This window comes from Bubalus bubalis, chromosome 13 (assembly GCF_019923935.1).
Source record: "Bubalus bubalis isolate 160015118507 breed Murrah chromosome 13, NDDB_SH_1, whole genome shotgun sequence".
In the NCBI taxonomy this organism is placed as follows: domain Eukaryota; kingdom Metazoa; phylum Chordata; class Mammalia; order Artiodactyla; family Bovidae; genus Bubalus; species Bubalus bubalis.
In genome coordinates, this window is record NC_059169.1 from 75,662,303 (window position 1) to 75,680,887 (window position 18,585).

General features: G+C 44.9%; 1 protein-coding gene and 1 long non-coding RNA gene across 2 annotated transcripts in view; both read left to right on the forward strand.

Moving 5' to 3' along the window:
* Window positions 1-18,585, forward strand: part of LOC123328863 (translation initiation factor IF-2-like) — a 384,326-nt gene that overhangs the window by 233,575 nt on the left and 132,166 nt on the right. The window lies entirely within an intron of this gene.
* Window positions 6,565-18,555, forward strand: LOC123328848. The gene is made up of 2 exons (XR_006543850.2): window positions 6,565-11,878; window positions 15,870-18,555. It is a non-coding gene; the product is annotated as an uncharacterized LOC123328848 (long non-coding RNA).

Sequence of the window (18,585 nt, forward strand, 5' to 3'; positions counted from 1 at the left end):
GGGTTGGGACGATCTGCTGGAGGGGGAAGTGGCAACTCAGCTCTGGTTTTCTTGCCTGGGAAATCCTGTGGACAGCGGAGCCTGGCAGGCTACAGTCTATGAGGTCACAAAGAGTTGGACACGACTGAGCGACTGAGCAAGCACGCGTGCAGATTATTTGAGGCCTCTGAGGTAAACGAGAATCAGACCCTTGATTCTCTCAGGAAGGTTCTTTTATTAGAATAACAATGGGGGGAAAATGAGTCAGGTCCGTGTTGAATGTGGACTGTGGCATGGAACATCTGTAGCGCTCCGTGGGCGTCTGGGTAACGCACTTGCTGGGCCGTGCTGCCCCCCCGCCCCCCACACACATCTGGAAGAGCTCATCAACACCGGCCAGATGCTGGTGTGAAATAGGTCATTGTAGCAGGCGAGCACCAGAACACACAGATCCCTTTTTTCTCCCGGTGACAGCCGTTGCATTTTCCTCATGCTGATTAAGAACATGTCACGCCGTCTCTGAAATAGGAACATCCACGTGTTTGCGGACCTGGGTGGCACCAAGGGGTAAAAATCAAACTAGCTCCGGAGGATCCCTACCCATCTCCACGGTACAGACGGAGGACTCTCGGTGTCAAGGAGTGGCGTGGGGGGAAGGGCTGGCAAAGGCACGCAGAGGGTTTGAATGCAGGCCCTGCTGAGTGCCCTCGTGGTCACCGACGCCCAGAAAGACGCTCACGCCTGGGGCTGCATCAGTTGCGGAGATGTCACTGAGATAAGGACAACAAGCAGCGTGAGGACAGGAAGCAGTGACATTGAACGAGTCCTTGTCACCAGCCGTCATTAGCATGCAAGCCTGCTGTTAGTTTCTCACGCTTTATGCAATTTTCTTGACCATGCAGGGAGCCTCCGGGGCAGTTAATATCACACAAGTTATTGTTTCTTTCTGAAATGCCATATATATATATATATATATATATATGTATATGTATGCATGCCAGTGAGATCCTTCTCTGTCCCCCTGTGCCTCTCAAATTTTCAAGAGACTCAAAGAATGCATAATTTATATCTGTCCCAGAGGTAACAGAGTGACTCAGTGATAGCTACGAAGGGATGATTTTAAATTTCATGTCTTATGCAAGAGGTGATTTTTATGTGAAAGCTGTAAGAACTGGCCTCGGGGATAACCAGACAATTATCCCTGGAACAGCAGGGAGAGATTCCGGGGGGGATTATAGCTGAAAGCCCGGGTGGATCAGCTTTGCCCTCGTGGATCGCGGTTGCCACAATGAAACACATAGCAACCAATTTCTCTGCGTGGACGGCATCTCACCTGGGCCTCTGGAGGGTGCCCGCCAGAGACCTGCGTCTCAGAAGGCAGGTGAGCAGAGATTTCCTGTGCAAGAATTCAGGACAGAGCTCACTGAGATTTCTGTTTACAGCAGCCGGGGAAAAAAAAAAAAAAACTTTCTTCCCCTCTGTTCCCAGAGGTGCTCACTAATGAACCGGATGAAATGCATTGGTCCTCAGGCCCTGAGTGCCTTGACCTGACCCAGATCATCACGGTCCCCATGGCGCTCACAGCCTGGAACCCCTCCTCACCTACGCCCCTGCCATATGCAATCTTGGAACTGAAAAGGTCTCAGAGCTTCCAAGGGACAAGAGAGCAAAATAACATTCTACTGTCCTCAGCTCAGTTAAAAGGCTTTGTTTTGGTCTTTGAGCCAAACAGTCCTTAGCATTTTCCTTTAAGCATTTTGTGGCTGTTTTGTTCCCCGCCCCCCTGGGAAAATTTAGATGCAGAGGCACCAAGTTTTGTAATCTAGTGAGGGAACAGGCTTATATAAGCATAGATTTCTCATCAGTGGAATGGGGAGGAATTTTTTTTCCAGGTTGATTCTTTGTTTCTTTGGTTTGCCTATGTCTTTTCCTCTATGTCTGTAGGCGTGTATATACATTTTTGTTTACGTACAGTGGTCTTCATTCTTTTGATCCCTTTTTCTCTTGGAGATTGCTCTTGATAAGGTACCCTCTGATCTCTCGATCTGCCTTCATCCCAGGAGGCTTTTCTGCTGGACTACATGGTTACCCGCCTGCTTCTACTTGAAATCTTTACTTCCTTTTGCTCCTAGGATGTCTCTAACTCCTGATTTCCCCCTACTTATATCTTATGCGCTTGTATACAAGAACACACGAATGTTTAGAGATGGATGAAAGGAATTTGGGGGCTTCCCAGGTGGCGCAGTGGTAAAGAATCTGCCTGCCAATGCAGGAGGCGCAAAAGATGAGGGTTTGATCCCTGAGTCAGGAAGATCCCCTAGAGGAGGAAATGGCAACCCACTCCAGTGTTCTTGCCTGTAAAGTCCCATGGAGAGAGGAGCCTGGTGAGTTACAGTCCACGGGGGCGCAAATAGACATGACTGAGCACGTGCGCACACACAAAGGATTTTAGGTATTAGCTACCCTCACCCCTTCAACTGGCAGATGAGAACTGGAGACCTTATATTTCTGTGTCTCTAACAGTCTCCTCGGAGAAGGCAATGGCAACCCACTCCAGTACTCTTGCCTGGAAAATCCCATGGGCGGAGGAGCCTGGTAGGCTGCAGTCCATGGGGTCGCTAAGAGTCAGACACGACTGAGCAACTTGACTTTCGCTTTTCACTTCCATGCACTGGAGAAGGAAATGGCACCCCACTCCAGTGTTCTTGCCTGGAGAATCCCAGGGACGGGGGAGCCTGGTGGGCTGCCGTCTATGGGGTCACACAGAGTCAGACACGACTGAAGCGACTTAGCAGCTGCAGCAACAGTCTCCTTGAAAGTTAGCTTTAAGGTGGTTATAATTAAACACATTCTCCCCTTGAATTCCAGCCTAGTTGAAAGGCAAACAGGGGAGTCAGACATGTGACGCACATACCGTATGCCTTACTATCAGTAGGACTGAACCGGAGAACACGAGCTGGTTAGTTCTCAGTTCCGTTTGTCAACCAAAGTGGTTTACATCTGTGACCACGTGGGTTTCCTAATACAGCCCCTTGGATATAATCTGGCCCTTCAGCTACAGGCAGAGCTCGACAGCTCAGTCTTCCCCAGCTGTGGCGGGCTATTGAAAATGAATAGGAGGTTCTGTGCCGCCTCTGATTCTACGGGAGGAAGGTGATGAGCTCGACATGCTCATTAACTTTCCCCAAACATAAAAATCAGATAAATTGCTTCTTCTCAAGGAGAAGTAACGGGGAATACAGCGACTTGCCCCTTCTTGGGAAGCTGATGTTCTCTTACCTCTGCAGAAACATGAGGAATGGAGGAGCGGGGTAAACATTTGTCCCCAGTAGGAATCATGGAAGCACTTTCCCAGGGACATCTTGCCCCAAATATAAAGTAAAAGGTTGCAGTGGGCAGAGGAGCATCCTTCCTGCTTTGCTCATTTGCTGATGCCTTCTCATCATACCTCCCCATCAAGCCTTCCTTCACTCCCCACTTAGGCAGCCACTGAAGGCTTCCTGCTGAAGTCATCTTCCATCCACGCACACTGTCTCAGTGATGAGTCAGGATGAAAGACACTCGTTCACTTTCAGCAGCCACAGTCTGTTTTGTCCTGGTCCTTTCCCTCCACTGGATTTGCTCTCAGTGGCGTCTTACTTGTCTCTGCACTTCATTTCCCCAAGGTGTAAAATTCATCATCTCCATTTAACGTCCATCCCACACGAGCGTTGTGGGACACTTACATGGCTGATGCTCCTTCTAATGTTAACTTTTTAATACCTTTGGCCTCTTAAGTTCTCTAGGTTCTTTGCCATGTTATTTCCCAGAGCTTTTCTGTAAGGTTCTTCTCTTGTGTTTTATCAAATCCTCTTTATCCACCCATACCTTCCACTGCCGCCTACATAAAAACTCCCAAATGACTGTCTTTAGCCCTAACCCCTTTCCCCAGCTGTACGCCCAGCTTTCCCAACTTTCTGGTTCCCTTTGGGGCACATCTTACTGGAAGTTTGAAATTTGAGCATCTCTAAATGAAACAACCCTTATGGCAGAAAGTGAAGAGGAACTAAAAAGCCTCTTGATGAAAGTGAAAGTGGAGAGTGAAAAAGTTGGCTTAAAGCTCAACATTCAGAAAATGAAGTTCATGGCATCCGGTCCCATCACTTCATGGGAAATAGATGGGGAAACAGTGGAAACAGTGTCAGACTTTATTTTTGGGGGCTCCAAAATCACTGCAGATGGTGACTGCAGCCATGAAATTAAAAGACGCTTACTCCTTGGAAGGAAAGTTATGACCAACCTAGATAGCATATTGAAAAGCAGAGACATTACTTTGCCAACAAAGGTTCATCTAGTCAAGGCTATGGTTTTTCCTGTGGTCATGTATTGATGTGAGAGTTGGACTGTGAAGAAGGCTGAGTGCCGAAGAATTGATGCTTTTGAACTGTGGTGTTGGAGAAGACTCTTGAGAGTTGCTTGGACTACAAGGAGATCCAACCAGTCCATTCTGGAGATCAGCCCTGGGATTTCTTTGGAAGGACTGATGCTAAAGCTGAAACTCCGGTACTTTGGCCACCTCATGGGAAGAGTTGACTCATTGGAAAAGACTCTGATGCTGGGAGGGATTGGGGGCAGGAGGAGAAGGGGACGACAGAGGATGAGATGGCTGGATGGCATCACTGACTCGATGGACATGAGTCTGGGTGAACTCCAGGAGTAGGTGATGGACAGGGAGGCCTGGCGTGCTGCGATTCATGGGGTCGCAAAGAGTTGGACACGACTGAGCGACTGAACTGAACTGAACTGAAATTAAACAAATTACATCGCACAAAACAGTTTTTATTTCTTATCTCGTCTCTTGGTTAACGTAGTCACTATTCCCTTTGCCTTGTAACTTGACAACATCTGAAGCTACCCCAATGTGTCCAAACTCTGCTGGGTGCTAAGAGAACAGAGACAAATTAAGACAAAGTTCCTGCTCTCAGATATTAATTTAAACTCATAGACAGCACATGTGATTGGTGCAGTTATATTTATGGGAGAGTTAACAGAGCTAATCTAGAGAAGGGAATAACCAACTTTTCCCAGGGTGTGACATGGGATAATTTATAAACTGGGTGTTCAGAACCACGCTGGAATTTATCAAGCAGGCAGAAAAGCAAAACCATCACGTGAAAAGACAAGGAAGTAGACGTATCATGATATGGTCGGGGAGCTACCAGAGGCTCATCCTTGGGGAGTGAGATTAGTGATAGATGAAGCTGACTGAGAACAACAGAGGCCAGATGGAGAAAGACAGGGTTTGCAAGCTAAGGAGCTTGGCCTGAGTAAAGAGGCGTTGTCTCAATCTGCTTCTCCACACAGGAATCCTAAGGGACATTTCCTCTGCTGAGAGTCTCTTTGGGCGAGTGTCAGAGTGTCTTTCACCCAAGCCTAGGGGTTACAATGAAATCAAAGCTTTCATGAAGGCCTGTGAGCCAAAGCAAAAGGCTCAGAGAACAGAAAAATTATTCTCCATATAACTGATAAATTGGTTAATGAAGATATCCTGGGTGAATATCTGGGGTCTATCTTAACATCTTTCTCTGTTTCCTTCTTTACGTCTGTTCGTTGATTCAACAAGCCAGCCAGCATCCCAGCTTGCCTCCAACCCTCCCATCCATCCATCCTTCCAATCTGTTTATCTGCCTGCCATGGTCAGTTTTTATAATCTGTGTGCCATGTTTCATAAACGAGCCCAATAAGAATGCAGAACCGGGGGTGAGAAGGGCAGATGTGATCCAACATAGTTATAGAAAAGCTCATTTTAATAGCAGTGTTGTTTGGAAAAGACTGAGAGGGTGGAGGCAGGAAGACCCTTTAAAGAACTCTGGAAGTATGCCAGATGAAGGTTGAGTGTGTGGAAGTGTGTGGATTCCTAAATCAAGGCATATCTAAGGGAATACAACTATTTACTGTTTGTTACCTATTTTTTTTTAAAGCCCCTCTTGCAAAGAGACCTCAGCCATATTGCATGAACTGATTATTTTAATGTTTATTGATTACCTTACCTGTGTTGTTAGCCCTGGAGATTCAACAGGTCAGCACCCTTAATGTACAGCATGAAATCAGTCAGTCACACTTTTCCATTGTTCCCGGCCTCCATGTGCTTCTCACTCCTGACCCCTGGGCAGCCAACTATGAATAGATTAAAATTGGTTTTGGAAATGAAGTCGGTTTGCTTTCCTCTGTCTAATTTCATTAATAAAATGAGTTTTGTAAGCTTAATGATTGTGGTGTTGAAAAAATAATAATTATACGAATAATGGGCCTAAGTCAACAAATTCATGTAGCAGCTTAAATTTTGGCAGACCCAGGAAATCAGTTCTGTGGTTTTGGGGTCTGTTCCAGGTGATGACAGAGAAGGCAATGGAAACCCACTCCAGTACTCTTGCCTGGAAAATCCCATGGACGGAGGAGCCTGGTAGGCTGCAGTCCATGGGGTTGCTAAGAGTCGAACACGACTGAGCGACTTCACTTTCACTTTTCACTTTCATGCACTGGAGAAGGAAATGGCAACCCACTCCAGTGTTCTTGCCTGAAGAATCCCAGGGACGGCGGGGCCTGGTGGGCTGCCATCTATGGGGTCGCACGGACACGACTGAAGTGACTTAGCAACAGCAGTAGCAGCCAGGTGACGACGTGGACGAAGCTGGAACTGATGACCATGTGTGGATGTGCTGTTTCTGTTGCTTGGTTCTTTCTCATTTGTGCTGCCCTCTCTCCTCTCAACATGTGATCTAACTTGACCCTCAGAACTTCAGGAGGAGCAGGCTGATTTGACAACACGTGCTGGGTTGATGGGGAAAGTGTGAGTTGTCTCTTAGGGACAGAAATGGCAGGAGGGATGTCCGACTTCCTTCCAAAGGCACCCTGACGTGTTTGTTGAGGACAGCTCTTCCTTGTCAAAAGCTGACATGTTGACTTAGATTTTGGGTATTCTTAAGGTGATAGCATGTCACGCGGACAGTGCACGGCCTGCTGGCTGTTCTGGAAGGTTCCACGCACATCAGGGAAGGCGGAACATGGTTTCTGGGTTATCCTTTTGAGGCAAAGCGTTTATCTCACACCTTTGATCTAAGTATTGTGGCTATGGCTATATACTATTTGATTTAACTCATTTATAAATAATAGTGCTGTTTGTCAAAGAATCGGGGGGGGGTGGGGGAGACTGTTAGTCTATCACAAAGAAAAACCCATCACCTAGGAATTTTTCATATTTTGTTTTGTGAGAGTACAACCAATCAGCATTTTTACAGTGAGGGAGAATTTTCTGTGATTTTGAGAGACCCAAAGCAAACATTTTTTTTTTTTTTTTAAATAACTAAATTCTTTGAAACCTACAATACATTTGGATTACATCTGCTAATCATTCTACTCTGTTGCACAGTAGAGACTTTGGAGTTATACTAAGAGCAAAAATTTTGCTTGTGCTTTTAAACTCTCCTAAGTATAAGAAACTACATCCTCGTTGATACAAAGAGGGATGACACAGTAAGTCCTCATGATCCAATATTACTGCTAACTCTGAGGCTTTTTCTCCCTTTTTTTTTTTTTTCATTTAAGATCATATAAAATTTAGCTTACAAAAAGGATCCCATATGTTGTTGTGTAACTCAAAGTAAACATTTTTAAGTGTCAGAAAGCTTTAAAACCCAAACAAGCTGTAGTCTCATTAGAGAGCACACTGGCTAGAATTCACCAATCAAAATATCCTATAAATATTTATTGTAAATTTGTTGTAAACAGGAGAGCAAGGAAAGGTATGTGTGTAATTCAATAAATACCAAGCTCTGGGTTTCTGCCTTGTTTAATTCCAAGATGTTTGAAGTTACATAAGCATACCCTGACTCGTGTTATCAGGATTTATGAAATCTCCCTTGTAAATTCGGTTTCTCTTCCTTGCAGCTCTGATTATGGGAAAGGAGCACAGTGGAGTTGTGGATTAAGCACCGATCCCTTCTCGACAAGGTGCTTATTTCTCTGAACCTCAGTTTTTCTCCTCTAAATTAGGGATATCTTGATTCTCATTTTACTACTTATAAATGCATGAAGATTAATCATTTACTGTGTAAAATTAACTTTGGGAGTTATATTTGTCATTTCCAACAATTTAAAAAAATTTTTTAAGGAAAAAAAGTAACTCTTGGCAAGCCATTTATTTACTGGATTTAATTTTATCCATTTTAAACCATCTTAGACATTTAAAACTATTATAGAAAGGTTATATGAAAATGATAGAACTCATTGGACTGAAGAGTAAGTACTTTTTAAAATAGTTATGGAGGTTAAAGTATTAAAAATTAATGCTCACAGGAAGAAAAACCCCTGATGCTGATTTTATATTAAAATGTGTTACTTTGCTGACTCTTCAGAGTTAAGTATAAGGGATACGCCCTGATACTGACCTTCCTATCGAGGACCTGGTTATGACATGGTTTTTGGTCTAAGCTTCCAGGCTGCTAATTACACGATCAGGTTTTAGTTGTATCTTTTATGCTTCATCCGTTCTGGTGAATTTAAAAAAGACCTTGGAAAAACCAATCAGAATTGACTCAGAGGAAGGCACTTCATTCAGATTATGAATCAACACATTCATTTCGTGGATGGAATACATTTTTCTTAAAAAAAAAAAAAAACTATTTTGGCTGCACTGGGCGTGTGTTGCAGCATGCAGGCTCTTTGTTCTGTGGCGCGTGGACTTTCTCTTGTGGCCACGGGCTCTAGAGCGCACAGGTTCAGTTGCTGCAGCGCGGCGCGCTCTCTGGTTACTGCACAGGCTTACTTGCATGTGGAATCGTAGTTCCCCGACCAGGGATCAAACCCACATCCCCTGTGCTGGTAGGTGGATTCTTAACCACTGGACCACCAGGGAAGTCCCTGGAATACCTTTTTGCATTAGCTGTTTCTACTTCTAGGGGATCAGATGCTTCTGCTCATTTTTATTTTAAATGACCTGTGGCTGGTCAGTGAAAAAAATAATTACGGACAGGGCTTCAGTGATAATAAATGGCAGAATAAATCGACTCCAGTAATAATGACATGCGCTTACATTTTGCAGTATTTTATAATTTGCGAAAGTTTCACCCATTTTTACCACATTTTATGCAGAATATGTGTATAGATTAGTACATTATTAAATTTTCAAAGATCTATACCTTTTCTTCCAAGAGTGGAAGCAATGTCTTTTAATTATAAATGATAACAGTCCAAATAACACTAAGTTTTTAGCTTCTAGTTTTAGCTCTTGTCTTTCAGAAATAATGCTTTATTCTTTTTATTCATATAACTAAAATTCCTTCTCTATTGCTGCACATAGAACTTGAACAAAAAGTCACGTTCTAACGGAATATAGAGATGCTATTGCCATTGAGGATAACAATATGTGTATCCCATATCCAGAAATCAAGTACATTTATTCAATTTGGGTGTTCTTCTTCTTTAGAATTATTGAAGTGAAGTGATAAATCATTCAGTTGTGTCTGGCTCTTTGCGACCCCATAGACTTTCCCAGGCAAGAATACTGGAGTGGGTTGCTATTTCCTACTCCAGGGGAATTTTCCCTACCCAGGGATCGAACCCAGGTCTTCTGCTTTGCAGGCAGATTCTTTACCATCTGAGCCACCAGGGAAGCCCTTTAGAATTATTAGTAGAGTAGAATTCATGTGATATAATAAGCATAAAATTCTTCCACCCATGCATTGATAGTTTGCCCAAAATGACTATACCTGAAATGTTCAAAATGCCTAACCTTTGGTGACAAGTTCATTGAGTTTTATTCTTTGTGACTGTGGAACAAACATTCTTTTTAAGAAAGCAGTCAAATTTGGTCTTACTATTTTAAGAGTAAAGAAGTGTGGTGTCAGATATAAACTAGCCTATTAATCCTTGCTGATAAATGGCAAGTGGGTAAAAAGTGTTAACTGTAGCTCTTCAGAGCAACTTACTTATATTCAACATTTCTGTAGGAAAGCATGATTTTAGTAGAAATCATTTACTTGAAACTCAGCTTAGAAAAACAGGCACTTCTTAAATTTTCTGTTCTTAATTATCAGTCACAAGTTATTTTGATACTATAATATTCACGGTGATTATAAAGAGTAGGCATTTTGAAAAGATGTCAGCAGGTAGAAAAACCGCTTTAAAAATCATCCTACTATGTGAGATTCACTTCCACCATCAATGGTTTGGTTTTGCTTCTCAGGGTCATCCTTAGGGACATTTACTAGGATAGCATTTTGTTTTGTTTTAGTACTTACGTGAATCTTAAAAGGTTAGTGATACGTCAGCAGTTGTCTCCTTCCCCTGGTCTTGGTTTGCACATAGGACTCCCTTGGAATTCTGCTCTTCCCAGTTGATTTTTGTCCAAAGTGCTAATTTGGAAGCTCACAGGCAAACTAAGGGGCGGAGGGGGAGGCATGTATCTTTCCTTTAAGTCAGACGAAAATTCTCTGAAGATGGGTTGAAATCCACCCTCCCCCCTTATATATAATATCCAGGGTGACTTTTCTGGGTACTGGAGCCATGAGCACCTCGTTACCCTTCACTCACTCAAGCATTTCACTTTCCTTCCATCCTTGGAATCCCAAGGCCCCCTGGCTGGATCCCTGCATGAGACCCGCTGGCCTTGGGCCCTTCTGAAGACCTGGCCTCACGCATTCTGTGTCAGCGGCTAAGGAGCTGCTAAACCCCTGGCGTGCGTGCCAAGTTGCTTTATCTTTGCAACCCTATGGACTGTAGCCCACTAGGCTCCTCTGTCCATGGGATTCTCCAGGCAAGAATACTGGAGTGGGTTGCCATGCCCTCCTCCAGGGGATCTTCCCAACCTAGGGATCGAACCCGCATCTCTTAGGTCTCCTGCATTGACAGGCAGGTTCTTTACCACTAGCACCAAACCTCTGGCAGGCACTGCCAATGAAGACCCTGGCAGAGGGAGGGGGACATGCGGGCATGATATATGAAGCTGGAACATGGAGTCACTTTCTGTTTAGGAAGCATGGCCCCTGGCACTTTCCCCTTCGCTAGGCTCCAGCCTTGCTGGCTTTTTTTGTGCCAGGAACACACTGGGCGTTTCCCAGCCTCCACTGCTTTGCTCTGATTTTTGCTTTTTTCTGCCCAGAACTCCTGCTGCTGATCTGTCTCTTCATTCAGGTGTCATCTGATGCTGCTTCCTCAAAGTGACCTTCCACCCCAGGATGGGGCTTGCCTTTACCTTCCCCGCGGCACTTTTCCTGTCTGATGGCACCTCCTTCATCCATTCATTTACTTTTCTGCTCTGTGGACCTCGCTCTTCCCACTCCCTCACCTCCCCCCCGCCACATGCACTGAACAAACCTCAGAGTGTGGACACCTTCTGTGTCTGCCCACGACTGCCACTCCTGTCTTAGGAGAGCTGTGCCCAGGTGGTAGGCAGACATCAAATATCAAGTGAATGACTGAGCCAGGCAGGCTTCCAGCCCTGCCTTAGCAGCGTTTATCAGCCGGGGCTGCAGGGGCCAACCTAGAAGTTCTTCTTCCCATAAGCCTGGAATCTGTCCACCAGCGCAGGAGGTGCAAGAGAAGCGGGTTCGACGCCTGGGTCAGGAAGACCCCCTGGAGGAGGAAATGCCAACCCTTCCAGTATCCTTCTCTGGGAAACCCCATGGACAGAGGAGCCTGGGGGGTTACAGCCCAGGGGTTGCACAGAGTTGAACACGGCCGAGCACACAGCACACACAGAAGCCTTACAGTGTAAGGCAGGGCTTCTGTGGGAAAGGTGCTTCTCTTTGCAAACATTTGCCGGAGAGAGAAACTTTGGGAAGGCAGCTTTCCTCTCTTCTGTTCCGGGTTAGCTCTCCATCTGCGACAACAGCTGATCCAGTTTATTCCTTGAGAGCAAAGAGTAAGTAAACATTTTCGTCTTCAAACAAACAGAGTGCAGCTGCCTGAGAGGTTAACTCCTGGGCAGTCTCCATTTCCTCCTCCTGTCTCAATGCTGCTTTGGTTGTGCCCACCCTGCTTTACTCAGGGTCTGGGGGGAGTGGTGTCTTTAAGGCTCTTCCCAGCCTCGCCTTCGGAATGCACACAGCATCGGTCTTTGCTTATCTTAGTCCTCCTTCTCACGTCCTGCCTTTTCCTTGTTGCATTTCTTCACAGACCTCGTGGGGCTCCCTTTTCTGCGGTCACCTAGTACTGGAGTAAGGCTGGTTGGATTTTATCACACTCTTAATTTACATTGCTCTCTGGTCTCATTATCATTAACGAACTATGTTTATTTAGGGCTTCCCTCATGGCTCAGTAGGTAAAGAATCCACCTGCAATGCAGGAGACCCAGTTTCAATTCCTGGGTTGGGAAGATTTCCCCTGGAGAAGGGAATGGCAGCCCACTCCAGTATTCTTGCCTGAAGAATCCCATAGACAGAGGAGCTTGGCAGGCTACAGTCCCTGGGATTGCAAGAGTTGGACATGATTTAGTGACTAAATCACACCACGTGTTTATTTAAAACCTTGCCATGTGCCAGGTGCTGCTCTATGTAAAAATTCCTTTTACCATATAGGAATCCTATGCTATGAAGTGTGTTAGTTGCTCAGTCGTGTCCAACTCTTTGCCACCCCATGAACTGTAGCCCACCAGTCACACCTGTCCATGGAATTCTCCAGGCAAGAATACTGGAGTGGGTTGCCATGCCCTTCTCCAGGGCATCTTCCTGACCCAGGTATCAAACCCGGGTCTCCTGTATTGCAAGCAGATATAGGAGTCCTCTTATGTAGCTGCTTTTATTATTCGGACACCCTGTATTTTTCTGTATCTCATAGTTAAGGATTCTGAGCCTTGGAGCTCTGGGCAATACCGTGAACAAGTTGGGGGTGAGGATTTGGCCTTTGTCACCATCTCCCACCTGCAGAAGTACAGGCGAGCTCTCTGTTGGCTGGACTCCTGCCCTGTCATTCTGTGCGTGCCGGTGGCAAGTCCGGCCAGTGCCCTACAGGGGGCACAGCCTGATAACCCATGTCACTGGTGACGACGAGGGACAGGGTGCAGAACCCTGGAGTATAAGATTTGGGCTAATCACTGGGAGGATGGAAACGGAATCCTAGGAAGTGGCTGAATTTATTTTATCAAATGAGTTCTTTTCTCCCTGACTCTCCCCAAAATTTTGGGCAAGGAAGGAGGGGGAACAAATAAAACAAATATTTACTGGATTTTGAGCAACCTCTAGATAAAAGGAACAGGCACTTTTGAGTCAGGATCCTGTCTGAGGATAAGGCAAGAAAAGCCAGGTGAGAGTGACCCCACGGTCAGAGCCTACTAGAGGGCTTTCCGTCAATGAGTTCTGGTGACCTTGCATTCAATACAGCTGCTGACATATTGTTTAATAATACCTAACTTTCTAGACGACTGCCTCCCACTCTGAAACAAAACTTTAGTCAACAGACAAATGAAAATCAGGTAAAGAATTTGTAATATGTATGACAGTCGATGGGCTAATTTCCTTGCTAAGCAAGGGGCTCCTATGTTTGCGTCATTAAAGAATAACAACCCAGTAGAAGAAAATAAATAAAGAATATGAATGGTTAATTCTGAGAAAAATACAATAGCCAAGAAACATGACCTCATTAGTGATGAAAGAAAAAAAAAGAGTTAAAATGAGGTGGCATTTTTCACTTGTCAATTAAAAACAATTTAAGCTGGTGATGTTATCTAGTGAGGGTGAAAACTTTTCACACTGTTGGAAGGAGTGTAGATGGGCAAGGTGGTTTTTTGGAGGAATTTTAGGTCTATTTGTACAAGATAGGCAACTCTCACTGCAGGAAAGCATATTGCATCTTCTTTTGTAACAGTTAAAACTTGGAAGTAATCTCAAAGTATGTCAATAGTGAAACCGTTTACCTTAGATTGGGACTGTAACCCACACGTCTGGGACTCGAACCCGGCCAAAACCCTGCTTGAGACTCAAACCCACGATCTTTTAATTAAAATCACTCACCTGGTGTTTGGACTTACTGAGAATCAGGTTCTTTGTGTCTCATGGCAGAAGGAATTCAGTGGGAGACAAAGTGATAGGTAAGAAGTGGATTTTATTCAGACGGAAACACACTCCACAGTGTGTGGGCCATCACAGAGGGCAAGCGGAAGCCGCGAAACGTGCTGTGATTAGCTTCTATGGGCCAGGTAATTTCATAAGCTAACGAGTGGGAGGATTATTCCAAATGTTTTGGGGAAGCGGCTGAGATTTCCAGGGAACGGGCCACCGCCCACTTTCTGGTCTCTGATGGTCGACCTTGGAGCTGTCATGGCACCTCTGGGTGTGTCATTTAGCTTGCTGACATGTTTGCAGGGAGCTTATTCTGAGCATTAAGGCCTAGTCAAGTTGACGTGTCTGCCATCTTGGACCCATTTGGTTCCCATCGGTTGATATTGTGCCCTAGGCCTGTGTCATTCTTCAAAGGTTGTGCCCTGCCCACTTCCCTCCTGTTTCAGTAGGAATATCAGTGTTTATGATAACCTGTTCAGTAAGATACAAAGTAGCTGTCAAAAAAAGGGTAAGTCAATCCATGGCAATGATGCAAACCAGGGCTGTAGGAATTTTATATATAGTTGAGCACATCTGAAGAAAATAGCCAGTTTCCATATAGATTAAGCATGTACCAGCAAATATGCACATATGTAAATATATGGATATATATGCTTTTATATGCATGAACTGTACTTGAAACTGTAGGGTTATTATCTAGAAAGTGAGCCTCTGTTTGTAGGGAAGCCTTTATTTCTTGGGTAGTCTTTTGAACCAGCTGAAACTTTGACTTTAATCATATATTCGTTTTGAAGAAAACCCCCAGTTAGAGTATATTGAAAGCCCTTTATTAAAGAAGAATATATTTACGCATTTTATATGTTACCCCAAAGAACTAGGTATTTTTCCTTGTGGTCCATGCTCCTGTTAGAAATTAAGGTTTTCTTTGTTATACATTATATACATTTTGCTGATCTTTGTGGCTGTCATTCCCGCCACTGTTCTGGATGGTTCCTTTCCTACGGTATTACCTTTGGCTACTGACTTACAAGAGGAAATTCCATGTATTCTCTGCAGTTAGGATTCTTATTCTCCTGTTCATGTTTTTTTTTTTTTCTTTTTTTTTTTTTAATATACTTATGATTTGTGATAACTTATTTAAACCTCAGGAAACATCAGTTCAGTTCAGTTGCTCAGTCTTGTCCAACTCTTTGCAACCCCATGGACTGTAGCCTACCAGACTCCACTGTCCATGGGATTTTCCAGGCAATAGTAATGGAGTGGATTGCCATTTCCTTCTCCAGGGGATCTTCCCAACCCAGGGATTGAACCTGGGTCTCCCGCATTGTAGACAGACGCTTTACCATCTGAGCCATCAGGGAAGTCCCATAGAGGAAGCCTATTTAAATAGGCATTTCTTTTCAGAAGCGGTTTGAACTGCCTGAGAGACAGTGAGATCTAAATCTACAGAATCCACAGTGGGTTTCGGGTCCACAGATTTGAAATCTCCCTGAGTCTGTACTTTTTCCCATGTCATGAAGAAAGTAAGGTTGTGCTCAGGATTCTGGATTCCAGTGAGGTTTATAAGCAGCCAGAGGACAAAAATGGTTTTTATTAAAGGAGAGAATCAAGCACTGAAAAATGAGAGAGGGAAAAAAAACAACAACAACAACTATGAAAACACCAAGTAAGGGTGCATGTGTTGGAGGAGGCGTTTTTGTGACCTGTGACCTTTGCACATTTGAGGGATCAGCAGGCCAGAGGGTTGGTGTCGGTCTCAGCACTGCTTCTCTGGACTGCTGCTACTAAGTCTCTTCAGACGTGTCTGACTCTGTGCAACCCCATAGATGGCAGCCCACCAGGCTCCTCTGTCCACAGGATTCTCCAGGCAAGAGTACTGGAGTGGGTTGCCGTCTCCTTCTGTGGACTGCCACCGCTGAATTCCACCGAGACTTGCCAAGGGGCCAGATGTGGCCGAGTTTGCCAGGTTTAGCTGAGCGAGTGGTGCAGTGAACTGAGGTAACACGTCCCTGGTAACACATTTCTGTTCTGTTTGTGCCACCTTTTTTGGTAATGGAAGCCGCGTAGTTCAGAGAAGAGGGGCAAGGGCTAGGGAGGCCGAAAACAAGTTTTCTTATGTTGCTTTCATCCTCTTTAAAAAGGGACAAAGTGTGGTTAGCGGAGAGAAGTAGATCATGTGGCAGAAAAGAAATGCTCTTTCATAAGAAAGATGGCTCAGTCCCCAAGACTGGCTGGTAAAAGGAAGTTCTGCTACATGAAAACATTTTTTTTTACACAAATCTACTTCTCTTTAATCTTTTTGTTTTTTATTGATTAGCATCTGTAATTTGCCATAACGATCCATGTTTCCCTTTACCTGAAAGAGTGGGAAAAACAAAGAATGAAAAAATAATTAATTGCCCAATCTATTTAATATTGAAAGGTGGGAGTGTCTCCTGGTCACAGAGGCAAAAATAAATAAAGCTTGTCAGAGCAACGAAGGCAAATCAGTGACTAATTCACTGTGATCTGCAATAGAAATGCTGGACTTGCCCTGTCGCCCATACAAACAAACCCTGGGAGCATCCTGACTCCTTGAGTGAGGTGCCGGAGCCTAAGTCCGGCTGGATCGTCCATCCTGCCTCGCTCAGCCTCACGCAGATGAACAAACAGCTAATTGTTCTCGGATCCACTGCTGCTTGATCAAGGACACCAGACGAACAAGTCACACTGGTGACCTCAGGGCAGAATTCTCCCAACCAGTCAAGCCCCGACACTGACCCAACAGCTGAGGGCCTTTCTCCTGAAACACTGAAAGCCGTCAGAAAGTTGCTGTGGAACCGCAAGGGCAGCTGCCAGCTCAGAGCCTGGCAGGGGCATTCCCCCGGAGGCACCCGAAGTAGCAGACGCTGCCTTGTTGACAGCCCACCACCACGTTGGTTCCCAGCCCTCAGCACGCACCACAGATCCAATCTTCCAAGCAGTAATGGCCCAAGGGGCACAGCTCTCACAGCCAGGACCCCTCCACCTCTTCTCTTTGACGCGATTTCCCTCAGTGGGTCACTGTCCCTGGACTTGCTGGAACTTCATAAGGCAGGGGATTTGGGTGGAAGATTGACCGTTCTAGTGAACCCTCTAGGCCCCATGAGGGGTGACCTCCTAACCAACATGTTTCTCCCCATTCCTGTTTTTTCTACTTCAGCCACAAAGTGAATCTTCTGCTTTCAGCCCAGCTCTTTCAGCTGTTGGAACGGGGCTGGTTAAGGTGTGAAGATCATCTCTTAGGAGATGATTCTTGCCAGTGACAGGCGAGGCTGAAGGAAGGTGCTATTTCTAGCACGGAGCAGAGCCCCAGAACCTGTGACACCAGATTGCATTCAGTCAAAGTCCCTGTGCTTCTCATCTCTGCCACCTCTGTCCCTCCTGTCTCAGAAACCATCCAGGCAGGGGTTCCTCTCACATACCCTCACTTGTATTCCCATCAAGGAGTTCCTTCTGCAAGAACCATGTCCCCAGCACCCCTTCTCTGAACTTGTGGCTTGCCCCTGCGTCTCCTGAAAGCTCTGACTTCCTTCTGCAAGTCTGGCCGTACATGAAATGTACCTATTATGTAGAGAGGGTATCTTCTTCCTTTGCAGTTTCTACACCCCAGATGCTCCTGGACTTGGAGATTGTCAGAGCATCTTGCGACTCTCCGTCTCTTCTCCCATCATACTAAACTTTCCTCACCTGGAGTTTCAGGCGGTCCTGCCCCTTCCCTTCCTGGTCGTTTGGGTGGACTTTTCTGCCCTTGCTTGCTCTGATCTGCCGCGTGAACCTTCAGCCTCGCAGTGGACTCTGTGCTTTCACTGGCTTGTCTTGCTTTTCCTTCAGGAGTATTTTAGTGTTCTTGTTCACCCACTCAAATCCTGTCTCACTCGGCTGTGTTATCTTTTCCCCTAGTCCTTTCCCTGAAGACTCCTGCCAGTAGAGATTTCTATTTAAGTTTTGCTGTAGCCCCTCCTTGGCACATGATTACATGCCGTGCTTGTGACAGCTGAGCATTACTTTGTGTTATAACTTAAATCCGGTAATGCTGTGTAACTTTCTGATGTGTACCTGCCATGTGCCCATTTAGATGGTCGAGCTCTCTTTGAGGATGGAACCTTCTGGGAACTTTGCTTTGATATAATTCTTATCAAACTTATATTTAAACATCTGATAAATGTTTGTGAAATGAATTCATCAATCATGAAGAATATCTTAAGCTGTTAGGGAGCCTGGCTTTCTTTTATTGCTGGTTTGACAGCTATAGCCTTTTCTAAACAAATTTCCTGGTGTGACCTCTTAGTTCTCAGCTTTCATTTGCTGCATGATTTGAGAGACCTACAGTAAAGTCATTTGTGATTATAAGAAAAAAAAAAGTTTTTAATTAAGCATTGTAGCACAAAGAAAAAGTCATAGTGGAATCAAAGTAGTGTCTATATTCACTATCTGTATAAAAAAAAAAAAGGAGATACAGTGTCCTTAACAGAAAGCCTAATGTTCCCTGTGTTGATCACTGCAAAATGTTTCTTTTGTCTTTGGGTACTTATTAGAAAAGAAAAACAATTAG